This window comes from Amblyomma maculatum, chromosome 3, assembly GCF_055883805.1.
Source record: "Amblyomma maculatum isolate TAMU_Amacu chromosome 3, ASM5588380v1, whole genome shotgun sequence".
In the NCBI taxonomy this organism is placed as follows: domain Eukaryota; kingdom Metazoa; phylum Arthropoda; class Arachnida; order Ixodida; family Ixodidae; genus Amblyomma; species Amblyomma maculatum.
Window position 1 is genome coordinate 44173925 of NC_139346.1, and position 17285 is coordinate 44191209.

Below are 17285 nucleotides of genomic sequence, written 5' to 3' on the forward strand. Positions count from 1 at the left end.
TGAGCGGTGGCTGAAGGAAGAGCTGCCGTTTCGCAGTAGCGGGTGAGGTAGTCGGCACAAACCACGATCCAACGATTTCCGTCGGATGACTTCGGGAAGGGACCCATTAGGTCGATTCCAATTTTCTTCGAATGCGCCACGTGGTGTAGTCACAGGATGCAGCAGGCCCTGTGGCGTGAACGTAGGACGTTTGTGTCGTTGGCACTCAGTGCAGCTCGCCACATATCGCTCAGTCGTCTGACGCATCTTTGGCCAATAAAACCGGTCGCGGGCACGATGGAGCGTTCTTGCAGAGCCCAGGTGACCGGAAGTGGGGTCGTCGTGCATGACGCGTCGGATGCACGAGCGGTAGCTCTCGGGAACCACAAGCAGAAAATTCGTACCGGTGCTTGAGTAAGCCTTTTTGTGCAAAAGACCACCACGGAGACAAAATCGGCTAGAAGCAGTGGAATCCCGCGCCTCCGGAAGCAGTGACTCGAGGGTTATATCGATCTCTTGCGCAGTCCGCAGAGCCGAGGCGTCGGGAACCTCAGGCACGACGGAGGCGATGTAATGACCGAAATCACCAGAGTCACATTCGGTCGTAAGAAGAGGAAGACGTGAAAGACAGTCTAAATCGGCGTGTTTGCGGCCACTCTTGTACGAAACAGTGAAGTCGTACTCTTGCAGACGAAGGGCCCAGCGTGCCAGACGACCAGATGGATCACGAAGGCTGACAAGCCAACACAGGGCATGATGGTCCGTCACAACCGTGAAATGGCGTCCATATAGGTAGCACCGAAACCGCTGAACAGCGAAAACTACAGCGAGACACTCCTGCTCCGTGACAGTGTACTTACGCTCAGGTTTGCTGAGGGAACGGCTTGCATACGCAATTACATGCTCGCCTGTTGTCGAACGTTGCACAAGCACAGCGCCAACACCAATCCCACTTGCATCAGTGTGGACTTCAGTCGGACCGTAGGGGTTGAAGTGCCGTAGTATGGGATGTGACGTAAGCAGACACTTTAGTTGGCGGAAAGACGCGTCGCAATCTGAGGTCCAGTCGAAAGGGACGTCCTTTTGTAGAAGGGATGTCAGAAGGTAGGCGACGCCGGCAAACCTTGAGATGAATGGTCGAAAGTAGGAACACGGGCCCAGAAAACTGCGGAGCTCCTCTTGAGTCTGTGGTCGTTGTAATGCTGCAACTGCTGCAGTCTTCTTTGGATCTGGCCGAACTCCATCGCGGTCGACGAGATGCCCGAATACCAGCGCTTGACGTTCATCAAAACGGCACTTTTTGGAGTTCAGGACAAGGCCAGTCTTCTGTAGGCAATCTAAAACAACAGCGAGTCACGTGTTATTTTCAGTAAAAGTCCGGCCAAAAATAACAACATCGTCTGAATAGCAGATGCAGATTTCCCACTTGAGGCCACGAAGTATTGTGTCCATAAATCTTTCAATTGTGGCCGGCGCATTACATAGGCCGAAGGGCATCACGTTAAATTCAAATAGGCCGTCCAATGTAACAAATGCAGTTTTTTCCTTGTCAGCAGGGTCCATCGGAATCTGCCAATACCCCGATCGCAAATCAACCGAAGAGAAATAAGACGCGGAGAAAAGGCAATCTATGGCATCGTCGATGCGTGGGCGAGGATACACATCCTTTTTAGTGATGGAGTTGAGGCGACGATAGTCAATGCAGAACCTCCATGTTCCGTCTTTTTTCTCCAGCAATATCACGGGAGCAGCCCAAGGACTGGAGGATTCCAGTATTATGCACCTGTTCAACATGTCTTGGACTTGCTCGGTGATGGTCTTACGCTCTGATGGTTGGTGACACACGATACGGCTTTTGACGGATCGGATGGGCAGATCCCGTGTCAATCCTGTGGCGTGCGCGCGACAGCGGAAAACGTTTCGAGCCGTCGGACTGCGTGAAATCAAAGACGGATAATTGCTGGCACAAGAGGTTCTTCAATATCTGTCGTTGTGAGGTGTTTAACGATGCGCTGATCATCGGAAGAAGCTTTTCATCAGCAGGTAAGTTAGTAGCGGGGTTGTCTAGGGAAGGAGTAACGACAGCTACACAATTCGGGAGAGTTGCGCTACATGAAGCTAGTTTGCAGCCCGCTGGAAAAACAACTGGTTCCGATGAGCAATTTATAGTCCACAGTCCGGCACGGCCCTCTGTCACGCGAACCAAACAATGAGGCACTAACGCATTTTTTTTACGCACTGTAAATTAAGAGGCGCCACAGTAGCCTAAAAAGAGTCGTTAATAGCACGGGAGCAGGGCACCTGGACACACACTGCTGAATGTGGCGGTATGACGACTTCATCACACACACACAAAACGTCTTCATAATTTGATCTTTTCCAAAAGTTCACGAGGAAGAGAACCACTAACACTTAGCTCTCCCGTTCGACAGTCAACTGTAGCGCCGTACATACGCAGGAAGTCAATTCCCAAGATTACGTCGTGTGTAGATCGGGGCAGTACTGCAAACTCCGCCGGAAATACAGTGCCCTCCAAGGAAACTTTAACGCTGCATACCCCAACCGGATACAATAACTTTCCACATACGCCACAAAAATTTGCAGTTTTGTCCCAAACAAACATAACTTTGTTCTTCAAAAGGTTCCTAAAATCCCAACTAATTACTGAAACTGTAGCACCAGTGTCTACCAACGCCATCGTTGGCAAACCATCAACAATCACATTGACCTTGTTCTTTAACATGAATACAGACGGAGGAATAATAGGTAGCAGCGCACATTGTCCAGCGACCTCACCTCAATTGGCCGCGCTGGCTAGTTGTCCTGCGTTGGTGGTGGAGATCGGCGCCGTGGAGACGGGGAGCGGCGCACACGAAATAACGGAGGTGGTGTCACACTACGGTCAGATGCTGGCGAATGGCTGCGGTGCCCTTCGTTTTGAAAACGGCCCCTCCGGGAAGGATGTTCTTGCCGATAGTTGTCGATGTAGGGCTGGACGTTGCGTCGGTTCGGTGTCGTCGGGGGATTCCGGAATGATGTGCGCCGATTGCAGTAGCGGGAAATGTGACCCGCGGCACCACACCGGTAGCACACCGGAAGAGGTCGGTCAAAAAGTGGCGTCTCAGCTGGTTCCTGCATGGTAGGCCGCGACGAATATCGAGATGGTGGTTCAGGGACGATGTAGTTGTCCGGCGGTCGGCGCGATGTATGACTGGGATAAGGGCGAGGATCTCTACGCTGACGGCAAGAGAATTGTTGGAAATTCTCTTCAGGTCTTAGTCGCGGAGTGTATAGGTCTTCGCGGCAGACAAAGTCGGTGACCTTCGCGGACATCGGCGGGCACGCACCCCCATAGGGTGGAAGAGCATATATGTCCCCTCTGAAGCCATTGGGCCGGGCAAGCTGCTCACGTTGTGACATCTCATCTCGAACAATTTCACCGATGGTGCACAGGAGGCTTTGAGATGGCGATTCTTCGATGCTAGCCACTGTAGTCACATTTGCGAGCCGTCCAAATTTCGGTGTAATGCGGTTAGTCTTTAGGGCCTCGAATGTTCGGCAGTGCCGGATAACGTCAGAGACCGAACTCAAGGTTTCCTTGGCAATGAGGAAGTGGTAGACATCTTCCGCAATGCCCTTGAGCAGATGGCCTACCTTATCATCTTCAGTCATCCTGCTGTCGACGGTCTTGCACAACTTGAGTATGGCCTCTGTGTAGGTGGTGCAAGTTTCTCCGGCTGCCTGGACCCTCTGAGAAAGTGTCTGCCCGGCCTGTTTCTTCTCTGCAGCTAGGTCACCGAAACATTCCTTGATAGCTTCGACAAAACTTTCCCAAGTTGTCAGGGAGTCTTCGTGGTTCTCATACCACATCAAGGCGGTTTGCGTAAAAAAAAGCCTACATTGGCTAGTTTAGCCACTGAATCCCAGCGGTTATAGTGGCTCACACGTTCATAATGAGTGAGCCAGTCATCAACATCTTCCCCTGCTTGGCCGGCAAAGGAACGAGGCTCGCGAAGCGGTAGCGTCGCATTCGTGGTGATCGGCGGCGCATCGCGAGACCGGGGTAGAGGGTCCCGTGTTGATGTTCGGGGCTGCTCGGTAGTCTGCTGCATTCTTGTTGAAAAGGGCGGGAGACCAGCGAGGCGACGGCTCCGACGAAGCTCCAGCGATTGAGGATGCGTCTTGAGGGTAGTCGTACCCAGCACCTGAACACCAATTTGTTACGAAAGGGGTAAGACGTCGGAGCGCTGAACAACAAGACGATAGGGTAGGGAGCTCAGCCGGTCAACGGCAGCGCGTCCGGCACGAGAGTCTTTTTTCCAACGTCTTTCTCTTCTTCTTCTTCTTCTTCTCCCTCGTTGTAATGGCACATACCCACAGTGGGGGATTGGCCAGAATTCGTTGTAGGTGACATACTATTTTTGATAATGTCGATTTGACTATATGATATAAATAACCTAATAATTTGGAGCTAGTGTTGCTGAAATAACTTGAAATTTTGAGGCGATGTAATAGAAAGCAATGAAAAAAAAGGAATAAAATTGTAAATTACTAAAAATAATAAGAAGAAAAAATACAATTCAGACAGCTCAGCGCTAACACACAAATCTTCCAGTAGAAATATTATAATTATGAAGTAATTCACACAGCGGTTTCAGGGCATACCCTTTGACGGTTGCACCAAAGGAGAGGAGGACAGGAACTGTAAATGGCAGTCCTAGGCGAGCAAGAGGTATTTTTAGATAATGTCTTCTCTGAGTAGCATACCTGTGACAGGAGAGGATGTAATGTTCAATTGTTTCCACGTCATTACATGACGCACAAAGATTGGACGGCGTGAATCCAGAGCGACATAAATAAAGATTGAGGGAAGGAATTCTACAACGCATGAGCGTCATGGAAACCTCACATTGCCTCGAGGTACAACATCGGACATTCCAATGAAAATTTAAATGATTAAAATCCGTAGTCGCAAGGAGTGGCTCATGGCTCAAGGAGTTTAATGTTTGAAATCGTTCAAAACGGGATATATTTAGCAAGATAATATTGGGTACAACATCGGCAACAGGCCCACTGAGAACTGAATTTGCTAAATAATCCGCCATTGTATTAGAAGCGATGCCACAGTGTCCCGGAACCCACTGAAAACGTACTTCCTGTAAGTGTATCGGAAGGAAAAACATCAGGGTTTGTTTCATAAGACGCATTTTCGGACTTTCTAATGCTGCTAAGACTGACAGGCAGTCAGAGAGTATGATTACGTGAGTAACATTACCGGGAACTTTTTGAAGGGCTAAACCAATTGCAAGCAATTCAGCAGTAAATATTGGTGTGTAATCAGGGATCCGTACAGAAAAACTCCAATCAAGTGCTTTGGAGTAAATCCCAATAATTAACAATCCCAATCCCAATAAATAAACAATATTTTAATGCAAGTATCTTCATTTCTGTGATACGAAACACAGCGCAGCGCTTTAAGTAAATTCTTTGTTTGTTTCACCCATCCGACAGATAAGGAGTTACTAAGATGCGAAAGTGCCTTAGATACCTTGAAAACATCTACCGACTCTAGGATATATTGAACATTTGTACGAGCTCAGCCGGTTTCCTTCGCCAGCGAATCCCGCCACTCCTTTTTCACCGTTGTGAAATTTTGTTTCCATTCCGCGCCGTGTAAAATATAGTCAGGTTGATTAGAAAAGGGCCAATTAGAGCATCAATTGTCCCTTCACCTTGTCTACATGCAGTTAAGCGGTTAGCAGTTAAACGTAACGTGCTCTCATTTGCTGACATATTTCTCCCTTTTATTTGCTCATTGCATTTGTTGCCCCTGTTATGCAGGCTAATTTCACACAAGATCTGCTAAGCTGTATTAGAAAGATTGGGCACGCGGTTCTCACTTTGAACCCGGTGAGTATATACTGTTATTTTGTCAAGACGTTCACGGTAGACTTTTTATATAGGACTGTAACGAGATTAGGGTGACATTAACGCTTGTTGCATTCATATTGGGGTCCGCATTTCAAGGGCCATATTTCAAATCAGCTCTCTTTACTGGCATATCTTTGCCATATGAGGAAATCTATTTAAAAAAAAGAGTTGCAGTACCACAAAAGACTACACTGTGTCATGGCTTCTGAACAAGAAACGCTAAATCTGCTCCCCTATTCTCTAAAACGGTCAACCAGTAATCACAAACCACAAATACTAACATTCAACGGCAGCTCATTCATTCAAGGTTTACACAGACTTTATTACTGTTCAAGTGTTGCACTTCTAAGCAAACAATAGCACACATTTTTCTTTTCCATCATATGCAAGCACACGCCTTTAACGTTCTACGCGTGACTTAGGCAAACAGATTTATAGCTTTTATGATATACGATCAAATATTTTGCGCACATTTTCTCCCTGCAAAAGTGATCACTTGACTGACATCTCTTATACCTATCTGGTTAGAGTAAAAGGAGAGGAGCAGAAACCATCACATGTAACACTCAGCAGATACCTATCGGCGCTGCGAGTGATAGCACAAAAAAATATTCCAATCACGCGACATATTTGATGGCTCCCGTCATTGGCTACACATACAAATAATGTTCACCCTCGCTCACCCCACAGAAACATGCACGTAACCACTCACTTTACCTCAACTCCCTTGACTAGTGGCTCAATATTCTCGCTCGTGCTTATTTTCATACTGTAATCGGCACACCTGATGGGGAATACCACACCCCGTGTATAGAGAAAGTGCAGCTTAAACAAAGCCATGCAAGGATGCTCACGTGCCATACGACTGGCCTGTATGAGGAGCGTTTGATGTAAAACTAAGAATGGCAAGCTTGGCAGGTCAGTTCGAAATTGCTAACCGCGGTTAAGAGGTTGAAAAATACGGACTACATGATAACGAGGACATGGTAGTGTTTGTCGTGCGTCTTCTTTCGTTCTTGTCTGATACGTGCGGTTTGCCAGGCTTTGATATCTACCTCAAACTAAGGTTTCTTTCTAGCTCTGTTGTAACACTTTGTATTGTGGCTTATCCTAATGATGCCTCAGAGATTTACCGAACATTTGATTACGGTACACAGGTAGGTTTACTTCTTCTTCCTACCACTCCTGATTGACGTTAGACCATTTCGGGCAATCCGACATACTTTACCGGTCACCAGTTTCTGCGCGGAATAAGCTGTCTCAACGCTTTACCCTAAACGTTAAATCACACAAATATCAGGGCTAGAAGATCCATAATACCTTCTAGGCCTGTATGTGTTCAGGTCGCCTTTCTTGCAGATAGCTCAATAGTAACAAAAGCAAGCTGACGCGACTACCAACGTACCATACATTCCTGATGACAATCACGCACACAGGAGAAAAAGTTCCGACTAGGCTGTAAAACCGTGTTTAGAGCTATAGCATGAACAGCGATCGCCCTGTCATAGCTCCTTCATATCTGAAGCGAAGTCGCACAGCTCAAGAACCTGGTGCTGAAACGGTTAGAGTCTGAAACCGCAATATAGACCCGACACTAGACGAGCATCTCACAAACTTCGCCTCCACGGTTCTAGTCAACAGCACGACTGCAGCATACATTATAAATGAGTGTGCGGAAGGGCCCAAAAGCAGAACCCCTGTTTATTGCGGTGGCATCAATATTCGGTGTCCAGCGCCTGCATTTAAGTTTGAAACTGAATCAAGAACAACTTGCTCTCTCGGCTGCTCTCTTTTAGATTGTGCTTATCAATAACCGGAGACATCTCGGCTAGCAAAAAGCTTAAAACATGCATTGAAGACAATGAAGCGAGCTACTTACAGGCAATACAGGGCTCATATTTTGCAGCAAAAATGCAGAGCGGCAACTTAACAAACAAGGGTAAGAATTGGATGATGATAGTTCAAAATGGAACGTCGCTAAAGGTATAGAATTTATTTTGAGATAGAACGATGCTAATTTACTAAGGCACTTCGTTAGCAGCGAAGAGCGTTTCAGATCGTGACAGCAAAATAGCGATAACGATTGAGCAGTATGCAGAATAGCCTACGAGGAGCAACAGTTTGGTGCCTATTGTATGCTTCACTCATCAGTTCAGTTCAGTCGTTCAGTCGTGTCCGACTCTTCGCGACCCTATGGACCATGTCACGCCACACTTTGCGGTCTCTCACTATCTTCCTAACATCACATAACTTCATCTGCAGCGCCTCGAGGATGCCATCTAACCATCGCGTTCGCTGCCTACCCCTTCTCCGGCAACCCTCAACCTTTCCCAACATCGTCTTTCTCCAGCGACTCCTCTCTTCTCATCAGATGACCAAAGTAGCTGAGCTTTATCTTTAGAATTTGACCCTCTAATGAGCAGTCAGGGTTTATGGTTATCAATATAGACTGATTTGGTCTTCTGGCAGTTCAAGGAACTCTCAAGAGTCTCCGCCAGCACCACAATTCAAACGCGTCAATTCTTCGGAGGTCAGCCTTCTTCATAGTCCAACTCTCGCATCCATACTTCACAACTTCACTCATACAATCACTCAATTTTCTTGAGTTTGTGTTGACTCAACCTTATTCACATTTTATGGATGAGCGCTCACACCTTTTGTCAACAGTTTGATGGTCATTACCGAGGTCGTTTTAGAGTGCGTACTATGATATTAAGCAATGGTAAAGTTACAATTTGCAGACGCCTACTTTATTATTTTAGCCACCCATAAGACGAGTGTACCCAGTGCAGAAACGTGGTCAATTAATTTTTCTTCTGTTTTCACAGAAACCGTCCTTAATCAAAAGCACTATTTTTCCACTTTGTTTAGAAATTCGCGGACGTAATGAAAGTTGACTGGGACGATCTCGTCGACCTTGCTCAAGTGAGTGCAATTTTACGGTCAATATCTGCAACTAGCGACCCTCCCATTTTGGGTAAGTGATGCAAGGATCGTTATACAGCAAACATGACGCATATGCCGGCGGGAACGATGACAAAGTAAGAAAAGTTCGAATTTTGCAATAAGCATTCATTGCTGATCCGTAGCCTCTATTTCACATATCAAGCAGCTAGTGACAGTAGGTGCAAAAAACCGGTCCAGACAGCTGCGTGCCTTTTGTGTGCAAAAAATTCTTGCTTTTTTAATAATAAGGCAGAAATGTTACTAACGCATTCATCACGTCTCCGTGATAACTAGTAATCTTGCATGATATCCTCAGCAAGCTTCTCACTACTCACAAATCGATCATCTTCCCAACAAATTCAAGATTGCTTGCGTCACACCTTTTACCTTCGACGGCCAGTTGCCCGTTTGTAGTAATCTTGAACGCTTCTTTCTTTTGCTCCTGCAGTAGCACAGTAAAACATCTGCCACTTTCAACCTGCATGGTCCCTTCCACGTGGGAGTAATTAATATTATATACAACACTCTAGCTCACTGTGAGGTAGGTTTTTCCGTGGCCTTTAACGGCGCAGTCAATTTTCCAGACTCATGTGGGGCAGCTCTAGCTGTACATATCGCAAAGCTTAGTCGGAGCTAAATACAGAGTATTGCTGCCAGAACTATTCTGTACCTACTTGAGTGGCAACGACCACCTTCTAGTCAAAGTATCCAAATCCGTAAATGTGCGGAATAGCGCCTGAAACAAACATCCGAGAATAGTTTTTCAAAAAACCAAAAGACCAATTACTAGTGCCGTGACAACATGGCAATCAATCGGCTCTGTCTTAGCCTTTTCCTTACGATCCCTTCCTGAAATTATTTTCTTCCCGCCTGGTCGACTAGCCTCTGCAAAAGGAATCTACCATGCTGTTTAAAACTTAACGGAAGGTCTCCTGTTTTATGGTATGCATCAAATACAGGTGTCATAGCCCCACCTTGACAGACATGTTTTTATTCTTTTCTTTTGCTTTATGCGGAATGGGTAGCTCTGCAAGGAAGTAGGGTTCTTTTAGTGGCGTGTCGGTATAGAGTGCCTAACAGCGACGCATGACGGAGAGACGCGGTATCATCGAGGTGCCCTATGATTTTAGTCCCTGCGCTTTTCATTTGCTTTTTCTTCCTCGTAGAGATCGAGCTCGACAGTCATATTTTTACGGGACAGCAAGCCGATTAACGCACAGAACAGAGAATGGGATGATGGGCATTACTGCGAGATGACTTTAACGCATTGCGGTGGGCCTAGGCTACCGACCTGAGGTCGGTAAATCGGGTGAGGCGGTTTACATAGTCATCGGCTCTCTCGTTGTGCCTTGTGGTTGTGTGAGCGGCATCTTGAGTTAGTGTCCTTCGTCGTGTCGTGTATTCGGGGAGGGGGCGGAGGAACGGCAAGGTTGCGTCGGGTGCGACAGGCTGGTGAACAGCCAGGCGATGCACTCCATGAAACCCGCTGCCGACAGCGCAAGCAGACGCAGGGCACCGAATCTGAGACAGGATGATGAGGGATGATGACGTACCCGAAAGCTCCAACCAAATGTTACGGGACAGCAAGCCGATGAACACAGAGAACAGAGATCGAGATGATGGCTATAACTGTGAGTTGAGTAAAATGAATCGCGACAGGTCTAACCTCAGCGCTCCTCCACGCGCCACTACCCGCTTCTTCCTCGTCCGCAACAATATGCCTGCACATTTACGAGCCCGTACCCAATACCCGCCCTCCTTCCATTTTTATCGTTTACTTCTCTGCTTTCTTCTTGGGAGTGGAGATGAAAGAAGAGGGTAGATTATCACTTCGCTGTCCTTCGCCCCTGTTGCCTAACCTCGAAGGGCGGCTGAAGCGCACATGCGGACAACCCTCCCGTATTAGAAAAGCATGCCTCTGTATATCATGTTGTGAGTGGGATTCGTGTTTTTCTTATGAGGGGAAGGCGATAGAATTAATTGTCCTCGTCGTTAGGTTTCCTCCGTATCCTTCGCTACCATCCAATTACAACCCTCTACATTTAAGCAGCGACTTGCTTTATTATGTACACTTCTTTATCCAAACAGCACTTGCTTTTGATGAAAACGCCGTTTTATCAATGGACGCAAAGTCCTCATTATATGCTCTGGAATGTTGTTATCAGGATATGTAACCAATGCACTCCACGAAGTCAAAGACACCGCTCATTCACTAAGTGCTCTTCTAATCGCACTCGAAAAAATGACATTGCCTAATTGTAATAGATACCATGTTGACGGGAACATTTTGCTGGCATATGTTTATCTTATTCGTTTTGGACACTTTCGAATAGAGTGTTCACCATCAGCAACACTCAACTTTTCAAGTGCGCGACCAAATAGCACTTCCATCGTCCAAATTCGTTATCCGTAATTTTGAATTTTGTATGTTCCTTGTTTTCACGTTATCTCCACCCATGTACTCCCACGAAAACAAGGAGAATAATAAATTCGAGGGCCCGGGATCGACCCTCATTATCCACCCTATTTGATGAGTTTATTTCTTCATTTCTTCGATGCCTACGTTATTGGGACTTCATGACCAAATACTTGCTTTGTTGAGATTTTGCCCTGAATTGTTCAGGCTAAAAATTATGGTCATTCAGATTACTCAGTCGTAAATAACGCCGCATAATCTCACTACCTTGCCGATGCCGCTTTCTGGCTGACAAATTGCATTCGCAGTGTCGCGTAAAAACCACGACACCGGTAACTCGATTGTCATTATAACCGTATGGGTGCGTTCGATAAACTGCTCATTGTTTTATAGTATCCTGACAATGAAAGATTGTTCTGCATTCTTCAAATATTATTCAAATTGTTTGTACACTTAGCTTAGTGCCTATTCGCTAACGCTTAATACAGCTTGTTTGTCTGCTTTCTTCCTCCTCGCAGAAATGTGCCAGCAGTAATATACCAATCGATCCACGCTACCTGATGAAAACACTAGAGTACATGAAGAACTGGATGACGGGATAAAATCAGTGTCATGGTTCATTCTGCAGGCTTTGTGCATTGAAGAATAAACTATATACAGCAAAATGTGTTTCGGTTTCTCTCATCTACGCTAGAGTTTCAGGTTATGTCTAACTGTATAAAGATAGAATTAAAAGAGAATTAAAAGCTTGTTCTTTACTGAAACAATATCTTATTCGCAGTAAAAGTGTGTTTATTATGCCAACAAAGTTTCAGATATGATTATTTATCACAGTACAGTTTTATTACTGCGCGAAGGGCGTTATGTACTCACACCTCATGTACTTTGGGAGCACTGCAGCAAGCGTTAACGTGTCGATCACAGTAAGCGTGAAAACAGCTGCTTCTTGATTGGCAGATTGGGGGCATCATTTCGCCCAAGTAAGCAAAACATTAAAGCGAAGTGACGGATGACACGAAGCACCAATTCGTGGTCTCCGTACTCGTGCGCCGCTCTGCATTGATTTGTGACCGGGTTAGATGCAACAACGCGAAGCACATGCACAGCCACGGGGAGCTATGCTCACGCTACGTGTAATTGAAAGTATACTTCCCTCAGGATGACTTTCAATGACGTGAAAGACTGTACATCCAGACGTTCACCAAAATGTAGCTCAGTAAGTGCAGTGGCATGTGTAGCACCATCTGGAGCCCATGAGAGGAACAACTAGTCGATTTCAGCAGTCTCCACGCTACAGATTTTTTCCTCCGGTGAACAGAAGATGGCACTAAAGCTCCCAACTTCTTTTAAGTTCGGCGCTGCCGCAGATGATGAGGGAAACAAATATTTCTGAGCAATCAGGCATGTAGGTGCTATAAACGTTACTTAAAGTGAAAATTATTACTAAATGTCTCCTGTTTTAGTACGAAGAAACAAACAGTTTGACCAGGATTATTATTTTGAATGCTATGCCCGATGCAAAAGTCGCCATAAAAACGGGCCAGTACAAGAGATGGAAAACTCCTCATATAAGAGCAAGGCACGTCCTTAGCAATTATTAGTATAAAGCAAAACTATTACAGTTCAATACACCTTATAGACATTCAAGCTTATTTGTTTCTTAACAATTGCCACGATCCTGGATGACGAAGCACAGAAGCAACAAGTCTCCACATTAGCGGGATGTCGCGATAAAACACAACTTGTGCATTGTGTACAGCAAATGGTCGCCAAAGCACGTCCACTTTGCTGTATGATAAAGTGGGGTGCAAGCATTTATTTTTTGCAACTGCTCCGAATTGCCTTTCATACAAAACAGGTGTCCGGCGTGTTTGCAGCTCCGCTGCCGATCGTCCCTAAACGTTTTGCGCGCATTGTCTTTCCAGACAAGATCAAACTTCAACCATATGATTTACCGTGCACATGCAAAGGCTGATATCCCTGCGCATGCATTGAATGTATCCGTAATAAGCAAAATTCATTTGAGCTCCGTAAGATGCGTCCAGTAAACGACACCCGCGTGAGCCGCCTGCGTACGCAAGCGTCTTGAGTATCCTTATATGCTTAGTAGTAAAACTCTTTAATACGAGATCGTTTCAGAGCCTCGTCGTCACCTGCGCCGGTGGAGTTGTGCTCCAGGAAACATCCAGATTGGTAGATATGCTGATGACGTCACAGTCACACGACCTCACACGAGTATATCAATCACTTCGCAACGTCCATGTTAATGATGTCATGTTTTCAATTAAAGTGAATAAAATATCACAATTGACGAACATAAAGGTCTGAGTTGGTTTCCTCCGTAAAGTTTATGAAGTGTTTAGCTGAAAAAGTAAATCCCACCTTTCTGAGAGAAATTTAACCCACTTCCTTTGGTTTGAGACCAGCCATGCCACCAACTAGGGCACAGAAGGTGCATTTGTCCTGAATTTTATTGAAATACAGTAATAAAGACAATCTTATAACTTTACTAAACTAAGACGCATTCCACGAACCCATCACAAACGGCATCCTGCATCCTGCTTATATGCTTTGGTCACGCATCAAACACACGTTGTAATAAGTGGAGGCAGCCATACTAAAGGCCTATCTTGCATATCATTAACGCAGCACCAAAACAACCTGCTACGTGCAATGTCTTCCGTCAATATGTTTAGTAAGCAAAGCAATCTATAATTCGGTATTTCCACAGGATAAACAGCCCCATGAGCTTCCAAAAAGACATAAACCTCAGACCCTTGCACTGCGGGTAAATTTCGGGAGCCCACCGCTCGCCTTTAATCCGGTGACGTCTTGATGAAGACTTAGTGTCATCCATTTAGGTGTGTCACGACTATTTGTACGTTTACCTTCTGCAAGACGACGGCACACATTGTTGTATGGTTTTGGAATCACCGCAAAAAAACACAATAACAGTATTTCTGCCCTTGATTTATAAGCCAGTAGACATAGTTATCGCAGCGATTGACCAGCACGTCCAGATATTTTCTCGCGGTCATTTAAATTTTGAGAAGTGATCTGAAGCTCTGAACATGCTGCTATCTAGCCGTTCGGAGTCCCTTTCGCGTTCGAGAATTCTGCATGGCATTAGAATCTGCGTATATAATGCAGGTATATAAAGCGTATATAAACATGGAGAGCAAATAAAAGGAATATAGCGCAGAGAAGGACAAAGCAAGGAACACGAAAACAGCTCTCTTTTTTTTTAATTAGCGTGATTGAGGCATGAGTCATTAGCCTTATAGATCACCTTAAATAACTGAAATCCTTAAAAACAAACGATGAAAACAACAAATGAAATGCTGGGTTGAGCTGTATAAGGGCGTTGTCAGAAGTAAAAACCTGAATGAGAATAATTAAGTCATGTGTCATTACCCCTAGAAACCACACGATGACACGTTAAAAACCGAAAATCATTATGCAACAATAATTCATACTAAGCGTTTTGGGTAAACCTACCTTAATTCAGGATCCCAAGTTCTTTTCGCTGAACATTATCGAAGGTGCATTGACACACACGTCCTTTTTTTCTATTTGATGGGTCTTGCCTCCAGAGCCTCTCTTGTGATCTGATTGTTTCTTCTACCAATATTATTTGCTTTGTGAAGCCAGGGTATACAACCAGCGCACCTGCTTTAGTGCTAAGCAACGCTTCCTTCGCAGATGTTTTTTTTCCCGTACAGTTTCATTCTTTTTATTATGCTCTCAGAGCCATTCATTGAGGCCCCTACCCGTTGGTTCAATATAACATTTCCCACACCTTAACGGGATCTCATACGCCACACCTGTGCCGCACGGTATATATGAAATCTGGTGTTCTATGCTACACGCGGGTAACTGCACACCACAAGTTTTGAGCGATACGCCGTGCACAGAATTTTCTGCTGTATTCTCTCCGTTGCGTTAGGCAAAGCTTCCTTGCTGTTTGTTTTCATTTTCCTGTAGATGCCTTCAGTAACTGAGATGACAAGATGTTTCGGATAGCCGGCTTCCTTAAACCAGTCAGTTTGACGAATGAAGCTGTTTTCCGTGGTGTGAAGGCAGGGTTTTTTTAACGGACTAGTGCTGTGTTCCTCTTGCTCCCTCTGCCCAAGTCTGTCGGCGCTGCAACTACATCTCAATATATTATCGGCGAGCCCAACGAAGGAGTGTTCTTAATTAAAGTGTTCTACTTAAATTTAGGGCAATGCAGAGGGCTATGGAACAGCAAATGGTTGGTGCCACGTTGAAAGACAGGAAGCTTGCAGAGTGGATCAGAAAAATAACTTTAGTTACTGACTTTTTAGTCGAACTCAAGACAAAAGTGGCATGGAAAGGACCTGTGTTGCTAATAGAGGATATCCGATGGTCGCTACGAGTAACCAATTGTATTCCAAGGGAAGGAAAGCGTAGCAGGGAGCGCCAGAAGATTAGGTGTGCTGGTTAGGTTAAGACGTTCGCAGGGATCAAGTGTATGCAACTGCACAGGACTGGGTTCATTGGAGGCAAATGGGAGAGGCCTTCGCCCTGCAGTAGGTATAGTCCGGATGATGATATAAAGCAGGTTATTATGTCATGCATTTTGAGGGTCCAACCTATTATTATAGCTGGTGCGTCGGTTTGGGAATTTGTTTCAATGACCAACAAGGTTGGGAAAGCAACGTGGAGAGAAAATATTGTAGTTGGAATAAAATAGCTTCGTTAATAGACATATTGCCACCTAGCATTGGCAGGTTGCACCTCTCTGAAGAAGAAAGGACGAAGAAGAGTTGGTCGCGTTTTCGCTGTGTGCCGCTTGCAACTTTCCCCCTGGGCTATCCTCCCTGGATTACAGTTCATTGTTTTCATGTCTGACTCCTGGTCACAGCGCACGTGACACTATCTTATTCTGGTAAATGGTCGGAACAGCAACATCTTCAGCGCAACTGGTATCTAATAGCTTTTCGAACACTCGTTCTATTCCGTCTCACCATAGCGAACATGGAACTGATCAGTCTACTCCTAGCTCAGTTACAGAGTGAAATAGAATTTACATAAAGACAGTGAGACCTTAACGATCAGAGGTTATTTCCACCTTGTTTTCACACCACAATCGCCCTCACAATTGACGATGGAGCGAGCTAACTGCTTATTCATAAATGCAAAATGCGTTTCCCTGTTGCAAGCAACAACCTCTTTCAGACAGCGTTTGTCCATTCCTTGGGGCCTGATATATTTCGTGTAATATGGCTAGAACATGCCAAGTGCTACTAATGTATACAGTATTTTTGAATCAGCGCTGTCTCCATCAGTTCCCACGGCTCTCTGAACACAGTGAGAGGCGTAATTTCTAAAATTGATTCTAGCCTTGTAACAGAAAAAGAAGCCTAGCAGCTACTTATTAACCAAAACATCGTCACTGTCCACGAAATAATAAGATGCAAAACATGAATACCTACAAAGAAGTAGACCGGCATTTTCGCCAGCAACAAAATCACTAATTCGATTAAAGCTGTAAATGAAAAAAATCGGCACAAAGGGGTAACCAAACAAACTAATTTGGCTTAGAATGTAAGAATTTCATGCGAAATAAATACTATAATAATCAAATGGATACTTATAAATGCGTATTGGAATAGAACTAAATGCATCTGTACTTGGTTTTTTTCATCCGTTGTCATAACAGGAGTAAGCAATACATACAAGAGCGAGCTGTTTTTAATTCCTTGACCCGTTGTCTGTTCCAATTTATTAAATGTAAATTATGCCCGGCCGTTCATTTTCAGTTGTTCTCAAATTTTTATCGTTTTTTTTCTTGAAACATCAACAGTGATCCTGATAATTCTATCAATGTACGCGCTGAAAGGAAGCCTGGAATCATAGCGTACTAAAGCCTCGAGCATGGTTCAAAGTTACGAAAAGCATTGTCGTTCAATATTCTTCGTACCAAAACCTCTTCACCACACATTCTATGCATTATACACTATTATACATTCTAGCATGTATTACAACTTCT